At 47.0% G+C, this 18,087-nt stretch overlaps 1 long non-coding RNA gene and 1 other non-coding gene across 3 annotated transcripts in view; one reads left to right on the forward strand and one right to left on the reverse strand.

The window, feature by feature from the left end:
- Window positions 1–276: 276 nt before the first annotated feature.
- The window catches only part of LOC125754957 (uncharacterized), a 38,943-nt gene continuing 21,132 nt past the window's right edge, over window positions 277–18,087 (reverse strand). The window contains exons 3-4 of one of the 2 annotated variants that reach the window (XR_007410164.1): window positions 2,050–2,793; window positions 277–434 (exon numbers count right to left, since the gene is read on the reverse strand). This is a non-coding gene — a long non-coding RNA (uncharacterized LOC125754957). The remainder of the gene's footprint in view (window positions 435–2,049; window positions 2,794–18,087) is intronic. The other variant, XR_007410163.1, reaches the window with a different exon arrangement.
- On the forward strand, window positions 15,512–15,618 carry LOC112652077 (U6 spliceosomal RNA). The gene has a single exon (XR_003131229.1). It is a non-coding gene; the product is annotated as a U6 spliceosomal RNA (small nuclear RNA).

An 18,087-nucleotide genomic window follows, 5' to 3' on the forward strand; every position in this document is an offset into this window, starting at 1 on the left:
TGGGCTTCGGGGCAGGCCAGCAGGACTTCAATATGGGGCCTCCCTAAGCCAGGTGCGGGACCCCCCTCGGGAACCACCATTCTTCTCAGAGGCACGTTTCCCGAATCTGCAGGCGAGGGCTACAAACACTTGTCTTGCTGTGTTTTGCAACAATTACATGAAATGCCGGTTGCGGGGCACTCGACGCGGTGCTCAGAATAGAATCTATTCTTAAAAGCGATCCACTAATAATAGGGAACCAAGGCTGGAGAATGATCACTTTTTAAAAAACACAAATTAAGACAGATTCGAGTTTATTCCTCCAAGAACATCCCTCTTGGTTCTTACTCACATTCTTAAGCGGAAGAGAAAGGAGCAGAGTGGCTACCAGCAGAGGAGCGAATGGCCCACGGCTCCCCCTCCATTATGTCTACACTGCAGCCCGTGCAGAGACCCTGTAGAAATGACATCAAAAGCAGTGGAGATCTCAGGGATTAAATGCTCTCGCCAACTGCTTGGGAGATGCATTCACTGCTCTGCCCTCCTTTGGTGCACAAGCTCATTTTCTGCTCGCAACACTCCTGCTAGAGGGTGCGATTAGTCTCCTATCTTAGAGATGCGGAAGGCAGGACACCCAAGGTCACACTGCTTCTAAGTAGCAAAACCGAGATTGTAGCGGGGCGGCCTGGCCCCCCACCTCTCCTCCCAGCCACTAGACAAAAGCTGCCTCTCTAAGGTGGGCGCTAGGCTCAGCCCCAATTCTCAGACGAGAGAAGACAGGTGAAGTCACTTTTGCAAGGCCACCCAGGTAGTCACTGGCAGAGCAGGACAGTCACCGTCATGAGCTGGGATTCTTAATCCCTGGAGCGTTCTCTTCAATTCAACGTGGAACCCGGAAAGTGAAGGCCGCCCCCTCCCCTCCAGTAGCTGGAACTGTGCACTGCATACGCCCAGCCGTCGGCGGCCCCACTCCCCACGTGCGGCGGGAGCTGATCTGTGGTGAGAGGCCTTGAGACCGTCACACAGGGACAATCGAAGGGGTGACTCTGCCAGCAGATTCCAGTCATTTCTGCAACCTGACAGGACTCTTCCCTTTCAAAGATCTGCTTGTTCAAAGTCAGGATTTTATTCCACAAGCCAAGAAAGTGCCCCCGCCCCGGGTCCCCAAGTTGTGCCAAGTTGGTATCAGTCACTTGTAACCCAAATGGGCTCTTGCCTGGAAGGCAACATGCAGAAACGAGAAGCTGAAACCAAAAGGCAAGAGGGCCAGGCCCACGTACAGTGGCAAAGAGACGCCGAGAGGGGCAGAAAGAGCAGCAGGGGCACGAGGCCAGCCTGCCAGCGCCGCAGCACCGGGTGGCTTCTGAGCTTGGTTCTCTCCCCCGGGCTGCCCCAAAACCGCCGAGGGAACCACGTGAACTGGCACTTTTGAACATTTCCTCTCCCAAATGCACGTGAGTGTCCCGGCCCCCGGAATTCCTCGTGTAGACACTCACGTGTGCCCCTTGGAAAGGGTTCACTTCCAATCAACGTGCATCCAGCTAGGATGAAGTCCCCGTCCTTCAGAGCCCCTGCAGACGCTCCCAGGATGCTTGTCCAGCCCGCCCCCTGCCCACCCCCAGTGCACCACCCTAGCAGGGCGCTTCTGGAAAGGCAGATGGCATTCCCTCAGGAAGCCTGGTAAGCCTCAGAGCTGCTGGTGAGTCAGCGGGGTCTGCGCAGAAGCATCTGGCCCCAGGAGCCAAGATTAAGCCCTTCTCCATCTAATTGCACACAACCCCACAGGCCGCACCCCATGCCGGCCGCCCCAAGGCTGCTGTTAGTCACGTGTGCACTTTAATTTAGCTACACGATGGGGGGGGGGGGGGAGATGAGCTAAGAGCACAAAAGAATCCTTCTGTTAGAGAGAAAAAAAATGGGGTCTAGGGAGGTGACATGACTTCCCTGAGGTCACTCAGCCAATCAACCAAGAAGCTCTCCCTGGGGACCCGTTTCCTGGCTCTTGTTCTAATCCTGCTCCGGCCAGAACTCCAAGTCATTCCGGGATCGGAATCTGGTCACATTCCTCACCTTCCTTTTTCTCCCAAGCTCTAATTTTGCTGTCTCTCAGAGCTCAAACTCAGGGAGATCTGGTGTCAGCCCATCAGTCAGTCATGCATGGACCCTCGTTCAAAGTGTGCCGGCTGGAAGAGACCTTACAGGTCATCTGTCCAAATCCTTCCTATCCGGGGTCAGCTGGGCCCTTTGGTTCTAAGAAACAAGAAATTGACTCTAGCGAACTAAAGGGGAAAAAAGGTTTTAAATTTTTACGAGTTTGAGGAAGTTGGGAAGCCCATAAAATTGAAGAAAAGCTAAAAACTTGGGCCCCTGATAGGACAGACTCCAGGGATCTTCGGAGCAGGAAACCCTGGGCAGTCTCTTGAGGGCCACCCCTTCAGCCTTCTTAATCACCTCCCTGCCCCCAGCAGACAATTAGGTGCTGGTTCTTTTCAAAGTTTTGGGGGAATCGACAGTCAGACTCTCAGATGGTGCTGGGACCCACCTTTGGCATCAGAATCACCTGGAGCGTTTCCTAAAATGCAGATTGTTGGGTCCCGTGCCCAGAGTTTCTGATTCTGAGTTGGGAGTCTGGGCTTTTGCAGGCAACGCTGGTGTTGCTGGGTGTGGGGACCACACTTTGAGAGCAAACCTCTGTAGCTGGGGATCCTGGGGAACCTTGAGAAACGGTCGCACCGAGGCAGTAGTCAATGGACTCAGCAAATTCCACAGGGCTGCACTCATTAGGATTTCCCAGACGAAACCAGAATGCTAGGACTACAGGGGGAATGGGTGTTAGTGAGGCAGGAGAAAACAGATGGGAACTATTAAACACAGAAGGTTCCCAGGCTTCCCTGGGTCCAGTGAAATAACCCCTGGTTACTTCTGCTGCTCTCCACAAGGTGTGCGAACAACAACCCTCCTTATAATCTTGAAGGACAACAAGCTCTGTTGGGCAGGCAACATGGTTTTTGCAAGCCTGGTACCTGATCAGCCCAGTGCTTTTACTGGCAATATAGCAGCAAAAAAAAGAAAGAAAAAAAAAGGCAAACAAGGTTCCGACTCTCATGCAGCTTTCCTGGGGAATCAAAATGAAACAGTTCTACTGAAAAAGCCTCTGCAGCATGCAACATGTTATCAACATCACCTCCTTTATTCCAGTTAGCATGCTTCTATTAATGCAACCTGAGAGGACATTAAGTTTCTCAGCAGCCACATCCTACTATTGACTTAGTGTCATTATTCAAAATTATTTAGTGAGCATGTATAGTGCCCCCCAGCCCTCTGCTGGATATCACAGGGGTGCAAGAGAAGCAAGAGGCCAGCCTCAGCCCCTTGGCAGCTACCAGCAGTCTCAATGAAAGGCTGGTTAGCTTGCAACTGGACAAGATGTCCAGATCTCCAATTAGACACCCAAAGAGTTGGGATGCCTGGGTGACTCAGTGGTTAAGCATCTGCCATCCTGCTCAGGGTGTGATGCTGGAGTCCTGGTGATCGAGTCCCACATTGGGCTCCCTGCGTGGAGCCTGCTTCTCCCTCTGCCTGTGTCTCTGTTTCTCTCTCTGTGTGTGTCTCTCATGAATAAATAAAATCTTTAAAAAAAAAAAAGACACCCAAAGAGTCATCATTACCGATCCCATTAGGAGCACTTGGATCTTCTGCATCAGTGTAACCACATTGGGAGGCAGGACACACAGGCTGAACAACCTGGCACGATATCTCTGGGCAGTACACAGCCTGGTGCCCTCTTTGAGCCTCCCCGTCGACTGACGCAGATGGGGGGGTCCCCCCGCCACTCCCTTAAAGGGGTTTATGAATGGTCAGCTCTAAATCAGGAGCAGGGAGAGAGGTGAAGCCTCGAACAATCCTGAGCTGGAAGGGTCTTTACTGGTCACCTCAGTCCAACCATCTCTTTTAGCGAAAGACCCTGAACCCCAAGAGGTAAAAGGTTTGCCTAAGTTCACACAATTGGTAGGGGACAGTCGGGATCCAGAACCCAGGCCCTTCTCTGCCCTATAACCCAGTCCCCTGCCCACCGCACCACCAGAAACAGGTGGATGAGGCAAGGGAGGGAGAGCAGAGGACATGTATGGCTCTGGAACTAGAGCAACCAGGACACACTAGCAGCAAAAGTGCCCGAAAACGGAATATAAATAATAGTGAAAGGGAATAAAGGGGAAAGGAGAAAAATGAGTGGGAAATATCAGAAAGGGAGACAGAACATGGAAGACTCCTAATTTTGGGAACTGAACTAGGGGTGGTGGAAGGGGAGGACGGTGGGGGGTGGGGGTGACTGGGTGGCGGGCACTGAGGGGGGCACTTAACGGGATGAGCACTGGGTGTTATTCTGTACGTTGGCAAATTGAACACCAATAAAAAATAAATTTATTATTAAAAAAATAAGAAGGAAAAACATTGCCAGAATGCTTGGTATTCAAATGGGAAATAAAATGCGTGTGAAATCAAAAAAAAAAAAAGTGCTCGAAAATGCCCTGCACACATCTAGTGTTACACCAGCGGCGAGATGTGGGCAGCGTGGCGGGGAGAAGCTTCGGTGCCTCCAATGGAAGAGGCAGGGCTGCACCCCAGAAACCGTGGGCTCGCGGGACTCCAGAGCTCAGAAAGCTTCTTGTTTCCAAACGTGCGATGACAACCAAGGAAAGGGGACAGAGGAGCTAATCCTCCAGAGACGGGGCACGGGGGCCAAATGCATTAAGGTGGTCTGTGGGTTACAGGGTCCTGATTCAAAGACTCTGAGAGCAAAGGTGGCTGGGGACCGGGGAGGGGGGGCCTCCTCCCACAGCCAGAGCTCCGCAGATCCCTGTGGAGGTGGGGGGGGCATGTGGGGGGGGTGAGAGGATGACCCCCCTAGCACCTGATTTCATGGTGGTGTTCCCAGAAGAGGAGCTTTGTGGGGACTGGCCCCTCACTTGACACCGCCTGGGAGGGCTGCTTTCTTACCCCATTATTGCCGCAGAGGCTGAGGAGGCCGACCTAGGCCACAAGCTCCTGCAGCTCAGCTGAGGGGGGGGGCAGGTGCTCCGCGGGCTCCCCGCAGCCCCGCAGCCCCCACCCCCCTCCACCCCCCCCACCCCCCCCACCCCAGGGCTCTGACTTCTGAGCTGCCCCTCGGGCCGCCTAAGCTTTCCAGCTGGAACTGTTTCTCACCGATACCCACACAAAATAATAAATTCTGGCAATAATCTTTTTTTTCTTCTGTTGATTAGAGAGCTACTACGTGTAGCCAAACTGCGGTGTTTTAGGCTTCTTATAGGACAGAGAACTGGCACACCGGTGCGGCGTGTAAGGGCCTGCTGTTCCCTTCCTGCGCGTGTCTAACTTCCCACGATGCACTGAGGGGCTGCGCCTGACCCTCAATCCAGGGAGAGGCCGCCTCCTTATCTTAACTGATCCCCCAGGACCCCGACACTTCCTAGCCCGGTGCCAGGCTGGTCACCAAGGGGACACCCCTGGTCACATCTGATCTCTGCCGTCAGTGAATTCGGTCTCCCGGAGGGGCTGAGGGCCAAGGATGGTGAGACGTGGTGCGTGGTCCAGCGGGAGGCCTCGATGCCAAGAGCCTGGCCCTTGGGAGCAGGACGGCGAGGGGCTCAGCCACGCACGGAGGTCTGCGCGGCGCCAGCAGGCTGGGCGGGCTCGCGGGACGGGGGGGCCAGCGGGCTCCCTGCGGGTGCGTTGTAGGAAGAGCAGCCTTCGGGCCCGTGCAAGGGCTGGGGCTGCAGGGGGAAGGGCCAGGAGGAGGGCGCCGCGTGCAAGGGCGGGGGCTGCAGGGGGAAGGCCCAGGAGGAGGGCGCCGCGTGCAAGGGCGGGGGCTGCAGGGGGAAGGCCCAGGAGGAGGGCGCCGCGTGCAAGGGCGGGGGCTGCAGGGGGAAGGCCCAGGAGGAGGGCGCCGCGTGCAAGGGGCGGGGGGCTGCAGGGGGAAGGCCCAGGAGGAGGGCGCCGCGTGCAAGGGCGGGGGCTGCAGGGGGAAGGCCCAGGAGGAGGGCGCCGCGTGCAAGGGCGGGGGCTGCAGGGGGAAGGCCCAGGAGGAGGGCGCCGCGTGCAAGGGGCGGGGGGGGCTGCAGGGGGAAGGGCCAGGAGGAGGGCGCCGCGTGCAAGGGCGGGGGCTGCAGGGGGAAGGCCCAGGAGGAGGGCGCCGCGTGCAAGGGGCGGGGGGCTGCAGGGTGAAGGGCCAGGAGGAGGGCGCCGCGTGCAAGGGCGGGGGCTGCAGGGGGAAGGCCCAGGAGGAGGGCGGCCCGTTCCGAGAGGACGCGCAGCCCCCGCAGGAGGCGCGACGGGCGCTAGACCAAGGCAGGGCCCGGGGCGGGAGCGGGAGGGGATGCGCACCTCCCGCGGGGCTCGGGTAGGCTGCAGGCTCCTGCGCCGTGAAGACAGCCCGGGCTGTGGCCCTGCGCCTCCCCGAGCAGCCACGCAGACGGGGGGTGCGGATCAGGTCCCCCGCGGCGTCCAGGAGAGGCGAGTCAGAGCGGGCTCTGGGGCACGTGGCCGCGTCCCGGGAAAGCAGGTGCCTCACCGCAGCCGCGGCCGCTCGGCCCGCGCCACCCCTCCCGGGCGCTCCCCGGCTGCCGCGTCGCCCTGCGCAGTCCCCGCCGCCCCGGGCCCGCCTCCCCCAGCTCCGCCTCCGCTGCCATGACAAGATGCCGCCACAAGGTGTCGCTACAGAGCGGCAATCCCGCCAGGTTGGCCGGTTGCCTGGGCGCGGGGGTGCCTTCCCGGGCGGGGCGGGAGCGGGGGGGTCCTACCCTGGAGCTCCAGCCCCGAGGCTGGGCTTCTTCTGTGGTTCCCGCCTCGTGCTGACCTGTTGTTCCTCTAATCACGCTGGGTGCGGAGGACTCTGAATCCAACAGGGCTTCTGGAACGTTAGGGGTGCAGCACCACCAACCCAGGCGCACCCCCTCCACGCACACCTTTCCGTTCCGGTGACTCTTTCCTACCAGAGTGCCATGGGCAGGGCCGTGCCAGCTGAGCTCCCCAGGTCCCCTTCACCTGCTGATTCAGGAGGGAATGAACTGGTGGTCCCAGTGCCTTTACACACACCAGACCCCTTGGGCAACTTGTGCAAACTGGCTCACCCCCTCCGAGTGCTCACCCAGCACTAAATGAGAGCAGCAGCATTTTCTACATACCCCGCCCCAAGTCTGTTACCGATGCATAGCTAGCAGGGCCCCCGCTGACTGCTGTCTGAGCAAAAGCCTACTCCAGAATACACAGTTCTGTTGACACCTAGAAATGCTAGAAGCTTCTTTCTCTATGTCTGACAAGGCTATTATTACCTACTTTATGGCCATTGGGAGCCCTCTTGTATACCAAGTGAGAGCTTCCTGCAACAGACATTAGGGCCGGCCAAGGGGCCACCAGCCTTACAGAGTGTCATGAAAGTGTCTTTGTGGACTTACTGCAGAAGGTTGACGAAGGCGGCTTTCTGTCCCAGGCAGAGAGAATCAGAAAGAAACACAAACCTCTTCATAAAACAGGGTCCCATACCAAACCGCAGCAAGAAGAGGAGAATGCTGCAGAAAATCACATGTACCTGGAAGTGGGACCATGATTAGTGCACCCAGATTTAGCAAATAAATGGACAAGATATTCAGCTAAATTAAATTTGGATTTCAGACTGTAAAAACAGGGGTAGTTTTTTTAGAATAAGCATATCCCTTGCAATATCTGGGACATACAGTCAATAACCATACAGTTACTGGTTATTTATCTGAAATACAAATTTAACTAAGCATCCTGTAGCTTATCCGTCAACCCTAGTTCTGAAGTAAAACCACGATCAGGAGCAAACCCACCTTTCCTAAGCAGGCAAAGATCAAAGGCATTTTAAGAGGTCAAGAGTTAAAATTCACTTGTTTACTAAACACAGACTTAGATGGTCTTTTATTTTTAAGCAGTGGTCCGTAAGTCTGACTTTGCACTGGAACTTGCTGAGGAATTACAAACACAGATCTATAGATGCCCATTGGTGTTCCTGGGGATTCATATTAAACTGTTTCAAAGGCGTTCTAATATGCAACAGAGGGGTTAAGGACCACTGTCTTATTTATTTATTATTTTTTAAAGAATTTATTTATTTATTTATGAGAGACAGAGAGAGAGGCAGAGACACAGACGGACGGAGAAGCAGGCTCCTCCCAGGGAGCCCCATACGAGACTTGATCCTGGAACTCGGGGATCATGCCCTGAGCCAAAGGCAGATGCTCAACCACTGAGCCACCCGCTGTCTGAGAGCAAAAAGTTGTCTGTACCTGCCTATTCAGCAGAAAACTTTTCTCAAGTGGTCAAGGAGGTAAGAGTGATGCACTTTCTCTGCACCACTTACTCATAACTCACGGTGAGTTTACAGTGACAACAGCTCTCAGTGTGCTGAGGAGAAACTGGCAAAAGATGGATTAGCTGTGGGTAATTCTTGTTGCTATCAAAATAACATTTCTAGTCATCCTGTCCAAGTAATTCTATGCTAGAGAATAAACCTAAGGGAAATACTCAAAAGTCAAGAAAAATATTTATATGAGGAGATGCTAATCATACTATTAAAATGAGGATAATGATAATTTTTATAAAACTCCAAAAGTAGGAAATGGCTAAATTAATTTTGATATACTCATGTTAGGATATGACAAAGCCAGTAAAACCATTTTTCCCCACAGAATATTATTAGTGAAAATACTGGCAATATGATTTTAAGAAACAGAAGCAGGATATTGAAATGTAAATGCATTAGAATTCATATACTAATTCTATTTAAAAGGGAAAAAGAAGAGTGAAATGAAACACATCCTCACAGTAAAAGGTATTTATATCTGGTGGTACTCCAAGGGCAGATATTTCTTCATTTTTATTTTTCTGCTTGAGCTTTCAAAATTCAATGCAATGAGCAGGTTTAACGTTTATAACTAGGGAAGTCAGGGACACCTGGGGGCCCAGCGGTTGAATGTCTGCCTTTGCCCCAGGGCATGATCCTGGAGTCCTGGATCGAATTCCACATGGGTCTCCCTGCATGGAGCCTGCTTCTCTCTCTGCCTATGTCTCTGCCTGTCTCTCTGTGTCTCTCATGAATAAATAAATAAATCTGAAAAAAAGCAAAAACACCCCAAAAAACTAGGGAAGTTAGCGTTTCTTTGATTAAATAAAAATATTTATTTTAAATGTCAAGTGTTAAAACTTAATCCTCCTAATAGCAGACTAAGTGATTCAGACCAAACTCTTAGCAATATAGCTAAAAAGGTGAACAAAATATTTTTAAAATCTTTTTAAAAGCATTACAGAGCTCAAAAGATAATTGAAAAAAAAAAAAAAATGACCTGGCTAAAATCCCAGAAAGGCCTGGAAACTGGAGAGGCTAATGAGATACTTTGGACTCTACCACCTGAAGCAAAGCTGCAATTTGGGACTTTTGGTGGCCTTGAGGGGCCATGGGAGGAAATGTCAGAGTCCAGAGTTCTCAAAGTACAGGGCCAAATAAAAAAAAACTTCTGGCTTTGGGCTGTGGCCTCCCAAAGCCATACACCATAGGTAAGAGTCAGCAAAAATAAACTAGCCCTCACACAGATGAAAATCTATCTTCAGATTATTTGGGTTTCTGAGAAAGTAACAAAGCCTGAACTTGGGATGAAGAGACCCTGGATTGGTCATGCTCTTAGACCCCTGGCTAAAGCAATAGAAAACCCACTCTCAGAAGAAGATGAGAACACGTCCTAGGCAATAGTTTTCCCACCACAATGCCTAACATACAGTCAGAGATAATCAGGCATATGTGACGATAATACTATGAGGCCTGTAGGGATTTAAAATAATGGAACTGTCAGCAGAGACTATAAAATGTATATGTTTACTATTTAAAATAAGTCAATAAATGAAGTTTTACTAGTTATTTTATCTCAAGGAGATAAACTATTTGGGTAGAAAACTAGAAACTATAAAAAGTGACGAATATGAAAAAAAAGTGACGAATATGTAAAGGAACAGAGTCATTTTTAAAAGGGCAAATTAGAATAATATGAAAATTAAGAGTAAGATTTTTCCTGCCCTATCTTTTTAAAAAAGATTTTTGAGCAGCCCCGGTGGTGCAGAGGTTTAGCGCCGCCTGCAGCCTAGGGCGTGCTTCTCCCTCTGCCTCTCTCTCTCTCTCTCTCTCTGTCTCTATGAATAAATAAATTTAAAAATCTTTTAAAAAAATTTTTAAAAATGAATGTTTAAAAAAAATATTTCTAAAATTTATGTATGTATGTATGTATTTATTTAAGAGAGAGAGAGAGCACGAGTGGGTAAAGGAGTAGAGGGCAGGGGACAAGTGGACTCCACGTTGAGCATGGAGCCTTATGCAGGGTTCCATCCCACAACCCAGAGATCATGACCTGAGCCAAAATCAGGGGTCAGATGCTCAAGCAACTGAGCCACCCAGGTGCACTTTCCTTTTTATCTTTTTACCAGTTTTACTGAAGTATCATTTATATACAATAAAATCCATTCATTCACTGTATACACTCTGGTGACCTATACTTGTGCAACCACCACTGCAACAGAAAAAAAAAAAAAATTAACAGCAACAAAAAACAATTAAATGAATGGCTCAATGGTAGATTACAAGGGCTGAAGAGAGAATTCATGAACAAAAATGTAGGTCAGAAGAAACCACGCAGAGAATAGTCAAGACAAGGGGATGAAAAATAAAGCAGGAAATCTAAGTGGTAAGTTTTAAATACCTCTAGTTACGTCTATTATCCTGACTAAAATCATAAAGTTCTGGGATGAGGCCGATTATAACTTACACAAGTAACTATATCGGTTCCCTATTCCTGACTTCTTCTGCCTTCAGAGTCACGCAGTGAGAGCTATGGGTTAGAGCCGCATGAGCAAAGCGTTTTTTGCACTGCAGGAGAGACACCTGGAAGTTAGAAACCTGGCAATGTACATAGGTTACACAATGCCCAGCTAGCACCCTCTCTTCCTAAGAGGATGTTGGGTGGGGGGGAACATTCACTGGAGTCATTTACTGTCCTTTGGAATGTAAACAAATGGTTCCAGGATTCCAAATTTTATCCCCCTCTGAAATGTAAAGGATTATCTAAGAAGTATAACAGGGAAGAATGCAAGAGTCTGGCTCTGAGAGGCGGGGAGCTCAGAGAAGCTACGTTTTGTTAGCCTTTGAATGGGAGCAGATGGCCTCCGTTCTAACACTCTTCACCTCAGGTATCAACCTTTGCTCAGAGAGTCCCAGGTGTGCAGAGACATGGAGACATCCACTGGATCCCTGGATGGCTCAGTGGTTTAATGCCTGCCTTCCACCCAGGGCATGATCCTGGAGACCTGGGATTGAGACCCACGTCAGGCCCCTGCTTGGAGCCTGCTTCTCCCTCTGCCTGTGTCTCTGCCTCTCTCTCTGTTTCTCTCATGAATAAATAAATAAAGTCTTAAAAAAAAAAAAAGAGAGAAAGAAATAGACATAGAGGATACCATGAGAAGGTCTGACCCATATGTTTTTTGGGGGGTATCCCAAAAGCAGAGAGAGAAGGAGGGACAGAGGAATGTGTGAAGAAATGGTCACTGAGAAGTGTCCAGAATGCAAGATGCTGCGAGGGTCTGGATGTGCCCCGCCCCCAACAAATTCATATGTTGTAATCCTAACCCTCAAAAATTGTGATATCAGAATGTGAGGCCTTTGGGAGGTGCCTGATCCAGGAAGATAGAACCTTCCTGAATGGGAGTCATGCCTTTTAAAGAGGCAGAGGGACCCCCCCAGCCCCACCCACCGTGTAATGACTCAGCCAGAAGGCACCAGCTGTCAACCAGGGAGAGGGCCCTGACCCCATCATGTTGGGCCATGATCCTTGGACTTCCAGCCTCTAGGACTAGAAATCTACTCAGTAGGTGGTATTTAGTTATAGCAGCCTACGTAGACTAAGACTAAGATACCAGAATGCATGGTTGAGAAGCCAAAGAGATCCCAGGGAGAAAGTTTTAAAAAGAAATCCAGGGCAGCCCGGGGGCTCAGCAGTTTAGCACCTGCCTTCGGCCTGGGGTGGGGGGTGGGGGGTGAGGGGGGTAGGGGGGTGATCCTGGAGACCCAGGATCGAGTCCCACGTCAGGCTCCCTGCATGGAGTCTGCTTCTCCCTCTGCCTGTGTCTCTGACTCTCTCATAAATAAATAAAATCTTTAAAAAAAAAAGAAATCCATGTTTATACATTTTATGGTGAAACTGCAGGAAACCAAGGACAAGGAAAAAACCTAAGAGAAATCTTTAGAGTGTACCAGTTAGGCTGACAGCTGAATTCTCAAAACAAAAACAAAAACAAAAACAAAAAAACAAACCAACAAACACAATGGAACCTGGGAGACAGCAGAATGACCATCTCCATGTGCTGAAAGAAGAGAACTCCCAACATAAAACTCCTTACCCAGGAAAAAAAAAAGTGACCATCAGCATGAACTGAAACTGTAGTCAATGAACAAAACCTGAGAGCATCACCACCATATACCAGTATCGGTCCTTAGTAGAGAGCAGAGGTCACCCCAACATGGGTAAGTCTAAATACCTGGTGGGTAAATTAAAACAATGATTACAGCTACACACACACACACACACACCTTCCCATTTATTTTCCCTTTCTAGTGTTCTTTCCTACTGATGCAGGCTACATCTGGTATCTTTCCCTTTAGCCTGAAGAACTTATGATTTCTTGTCATGAAAGTCTACTAGAGTCAAGTTCTTTCAGCCTTTTTCTGTGGGCAAATGTAATTTATCTTTCATTCTTGAAGTAGGTATTTTGAATGACTTTTTTTTATTTCAGCATTTTTTAATAATAAATTTATTTTTTATTGGTGTTCAATTTGCCAACATATAGAATAACACCCAGTGCTCATCCCGTCAAGTGCCCGCCACCCAGTGCCCGCCACCCAGTCACTCCCACCCCCTGTATTTCAGCATTTTGAAGAAGCCATGCCACTGTGTTCTACATTCTACTGTTTTTGATGAGAAGTTAGCCCTCATTTTTTGTATTGTTTAACTTATGTGCCTTTTTTCTCTGGCTCTGCTTAAGACATTAAAGAGAATTTTGATTTTTGGTATTTTGACTACCTTGTCAAAGGTATGCCTTGGTATGGTTTTCTTTGTATTTATTCTGCTTGGGTTTTCCTGAGTTTCTAAGATCTGTGAATTTTTTTTTTTTTTTTTTAAGATCTGTGAATTGATACTTTTTGTTATTTCTTGAAAATCTCCAAGCATAATCCCTTCAGATATTCCCTGTGCCCCATTTTCTCTCTTCTCTTTTGTAGGGACTCCAGTATACATGTGTTATGGTGTTTGATATTGTGCTACAGTTCTCTGAAAGTCTGTTGTAATTTTATTTAAATTTTAATTTTTCACAAGACACCTGGGTGGCTCAATGGTTGAGCATCTGCCTTGGGCTCAGGTCATAATCCCAGGGTCCTGGGATCAAGTCCCGCATCAGGCTCCCTGCATGGAGCCTGCTTTTCCCTCTGCCTGTGTCTCTGCCTCTCTCTGTGTCTCTCGTGAATAAATCAGTAAATGAATCTTAAATTTTATTTTTTCTTTCCTATGCATAAGTTTAGATCATTTTTTAAAAGATTTTATTTATTTATTTATCCAGGCGTCCCCTGGATAAATTCTATTAACCTATCTTTAAGTTTTGTTGTTAAATCCTTCAAATGGAATTTTCATATCAGTTCTAGAATTTTCATTTTATTCTTTTTTGAAATTTCAGATTCTCTGTTGCAATTTTGCACATTTTTACTTATTTTGCTCATATTTTCCACTAGACACTTTAACAGAGGTATACTTATCTTAAAATTTTTGTCTGCTAGTTCTGACATCTGGGTCATTTCTGGTTCTGTTTCTACTGGCCATTTTTTCCTCTTGATTATGGGTCACATTTTCCTGCTCTTTTACATGTCTTCTACCTTTAATTATGTGGGGTTCCTTTGGAAAGGACTGATGGGCAGGTGTACCTTAAGGGATCTCTGTCCTTCTTCCATGTCCCTGTTGCTGTTATGTACTCAGTGAAGACTCAGGTAGAAAAAAGTAACAAATGAGTGCAGCTAGGAAATCTCTCTTCACCCTTTACCTTCACCAGGCCAGAGCCATACTTTTGATGAGGTCTTATAAATGAGGATTTGCAGGTGGGTGCCACTTTGCAGTTCGGTCTTTCGGAATTTTAATACATCATGACAGCTCATGCCAATATCAACTAGTTCAACTAGTGTCTCATGCGACTCCAAAAATCCTGTATCTATAATAGGTTTGCTATTCCAATACCCTTATATGGAAGCAGACTCGCTCTCCTAAAAAGGGCTCTTTACACTCTGGAATTAGGTCATTTTAAATTCTTTGCATCCTCAGCTCTCTCACTAGTTTTTAACAACTATGATTTTGTAGCTTATTGAGCCTACCTTGTTACAGTGAGAGTAGTGGTCTCTTGCAAATTTCTATAGTCCATCTGGAAGTGGAAGTCCAAATGTTTTTCAAAAGGCTTATTAATTGAAAATATAGAAAAGGTGAGAAGAAGCCTCTTACATCTTAGCTAGGAGATTATCCATCTCCTCTCCATATCTGGAACCAAATAACACTAACTGGACTCAAGGAAAACACTTGGATCACATGTTAGGTCTGTATCCTGCTGAGAAAGCCCAGGAAGGCTAGTAATGTATCCAATGCCTACTACAACAGAAGCATCTGCCTTTAAAAGGTCACCTGCTGGATCCCTGGGTGGCGCAGCAGTTTGGCGCCTGCCTTTGGCCCAGGGCACGATCCTGGAGATCCGGGATCAAATCCCACGTCAGGCTCCCGGTGCATGGAGCCTGCTTCTCCCTCTGCCTGTGTCTCTGCCCCTCTCTCTCTCACTGTGTGCCTATCATGAATAAATAAAAATTTAAAAAAAAAAAAAAAAAAAAAAAAAAAAAGGTCACCTGCTTTAAAATGGGATTTGGAGAAAATGAAGTAAAAGAAGAATTTACTCTGATTTTACCAAATGGGATTCCTGATATCATTTAAAATGCCCTTTATCCTCATTTCAATTTATTTCCACTTCTTAATCCATCTGGTCTAGCACCAAATTCAAAGCCAGTTTCTCTAACATACCTGCTGAGTCTGAAGAGATCCTTTATGCTTGGCAAAGAGTTTATGCAATTTCACATGAGGAAAAATAGAGAAGGGGGCTAACACAAGAGGCCCTTTGCAGCAACAATTCCTCTGAAGCAGGAGAGAGGATATAAGGCAAACAAAGGCAAAAATGAACTATTGGGACTTCATCAGGATATAAAAGCTTTTGCACAGCAAAGCAAAACCAAAAGACAACCGAATGGGAGAAGATATTTGCAAATGACATATCAGATAAAGGGCTAGTATCCAAAATCTATAAAGAACTTCTCAAACTCAACACCCAAAAAACAAATAATCCAATCAAGAAATGGACAGAAGACATGAACAGACATTTCTCCAAAAAAGACATACAAATGGTGCTCGCTTCGTCAGCACATATACTAAAATTGGAACGATACAGAGAAGATTAGCATGGCCCCTGCGCAAGGATGACATGCAAAAGACATACAAATGGCCAACAGACACATGAAAATTGCTTAACACTACCTGTTAAGTTCTCATCAGAGAAATACAATTCAAAACCACAATGAGATACCACCTCACACCAGTCAGAATGGCTAAAATTAACAAGTCAGGAGGGATGCCTGGGAGCTCAGCCATTGAGCATCTGCCTTCATTTCAGGGTGTGATCCCAAAATAGTTGGACCAAGTCCCACATCAGGCTTCTTGCAGGGAGCCTGCTTCTCCCTCTGCCTATGTCTCTGCCTCTCTGTGTGTGGGTCTTTCATGAATAAATAAAATCTTTTTAAAAAATAGTAAGGAAATGACAGATGTTGGCAAGGATGTGGAGAAAAAGGAATCCTTGTATAATGTTGGTGGGAATGCAAGCTGGTGCAACCACTCTGGAAAACAGAATGGAGGGTCCTCAAAAAGTTAAAAATAAGAGCTACCCTATGACCCAGGAATTGCATTACTGGGTATTTACTCCAAATATTATCATCCAAATCCAAATATTTGTATATTTACTCCAAATATAAAAATGCAGCACCCCAGAGTTATAGCAACAATGTCCACAATAGCCAAACTATGGAAAGAGCCCAGATGTCCATCAACAGATAAATGGATAAAGATGTGAGATACACACACACACACACACACACACAATGGAATACTACTCAGCCATCAAAAAAAAATGAAATCTTGGGCAGCCCGGGTGGCTCAGGAGTTTAGGACTGCCTTCAGCCCAGGGCCTGATCCTGGAGACCCGGGATCGAGTCCCATGTCGGGCTCCCTGCATGGAGCCTGCTTCTCCCTCTGCCTGTGTCTTTGCCTCTCTATCTGTGTGTTTCTCATGAATAAATAAATAAAATCTTTTAAAAAATAAATAAAAAATAAATAAACTTCTGTATTAAGAAAGTAGAAAGAAAAGAGCAGCTTAGGGATGCCTGGGTGGCTCAGCGTTTGGGCGTCTGCCTTTGGCTCAGGGCATGATCCCAGAGTCCTGGGATCGGGTCCCATGTCAGGTTCCCAGCATGGAGCCGTTTCTCCCTCTGCCTGTGTTTCTGCCTGTCTCTCATGAATAAATAAAATCTCCCAAAAGAAAAAAAGAGCAGCTTAAACCCAAAATACATGGAAGAGAAACGTGAAGGCAAGAATAGGAAAAATGAAATAGAAAATAGACAAACAGTGGAGAGAGATCAATTAAGCTAAAGGGTGTATTTTTTTTTAATGTAATAGATTTGATAAACCTCTAGAGTTATCAAGGAAAACCACAAATTAGTAATATCAGGAATTAAAGAGGAGACACAATTACAGGTCCTACAAACACTAAAATGATTAAGTAATAATATATGCAAAGGTATGTCAATATAGTCATCAACATAGTGAAATTACCTATTCCTTAAGAGAGTCAAATTACAAAAACTGGCATAAAAAGAGAAATCATTTAAATGATCCTATGTCTATGAAAGAAATTGAATTCATAATAATTTTTTTAAGAAACTCTTTTCACAAAATGCCAGACCAGATGGCTTCACTGGTGAAGTCCATCAGACATTTAAGGAGAAAATAGCACCAGTCTTACACAAAAACTTTCAAAAAAGAGGTGAGAGAATATCATTGTATAATGTCAACATTATCCTGATGAGAAAAAGTCATTATAATGCAATTACAGATGAAGATCTCTCATGACCACAAATCCTTAACAACAAAAAATCAGTAAATTGAACCCAGCAATATTAAAAAGGGTGATACATGCAACATGGTGGGATTTATCCCAGGAATGCATGGTTGCCTTAGCATTTGAAAACTCAATGTTGGGGATCTCTGGGTGGCTCAATGGGTTAGTGCCTGCCTTCAGCCCAGGGCCTGATCCTGGAGTCCGGGGATCCGGGCTCCTTGCATGGAGCCTGCTTCTCCCTCTGCTTCTCTCTCTCCCTGTGTCTCTCATGAATAAATAAATAAAATCTTAAAAAAAGAAAGAAGAAAGAAAGAAAGAAAGAAAGCTCAATGTAATCCACAACAATAATAGCACAATTAAAAGAGACAAGTTATAAGCATCACAAAAGACATAGAAAACAACAACAAAATTAAACAACTGTTTATGATTTAAAAAAAAAAAACCTCTCAGCAAAAACACTGAAATAGAAGAGGACTTTCTCAACCTAATAAAAAGTATCTATAAAAAAAAAAAAAAAAAAAAAAAACCCTAGAGCTTCTGCATCTGAACAGAAAAATAAGCTGAAAGAGGAGAGAGTTGCCTAAAAAAGGAATAGGACATTTCCCAAAAAGGTAGTTCATGTACCAGAAGAAGTAAAAAAATCTCAGGAGCAGAGAGCCACTTATGATGCTAAATGCTCCAGTGAAGAGACAGAGTCTGCAGACAAAAGTACTTGGAAGGATCATAATAGAAGGAGCAAAAAAGAAGCAAGTGGCAATAAATTAATTTCTATTCTTAACCTATCAGACACACAGATATTGAAAAAAGAGCAAG

Source organism: Canis lupus, chromosome 4, assembly GCF_003254725.2.
Source record: "Canis lupus dingo isolate Sandy chromosome 4, ASM325472v2, whole genome shotgun sequence".
In the NCBI taxonomy this organism is placed as follows: Eukaryota; Metazoa; Chordata; class Mammalia; order Carnivora; family Canidae; genus Canis; species Canis lupus.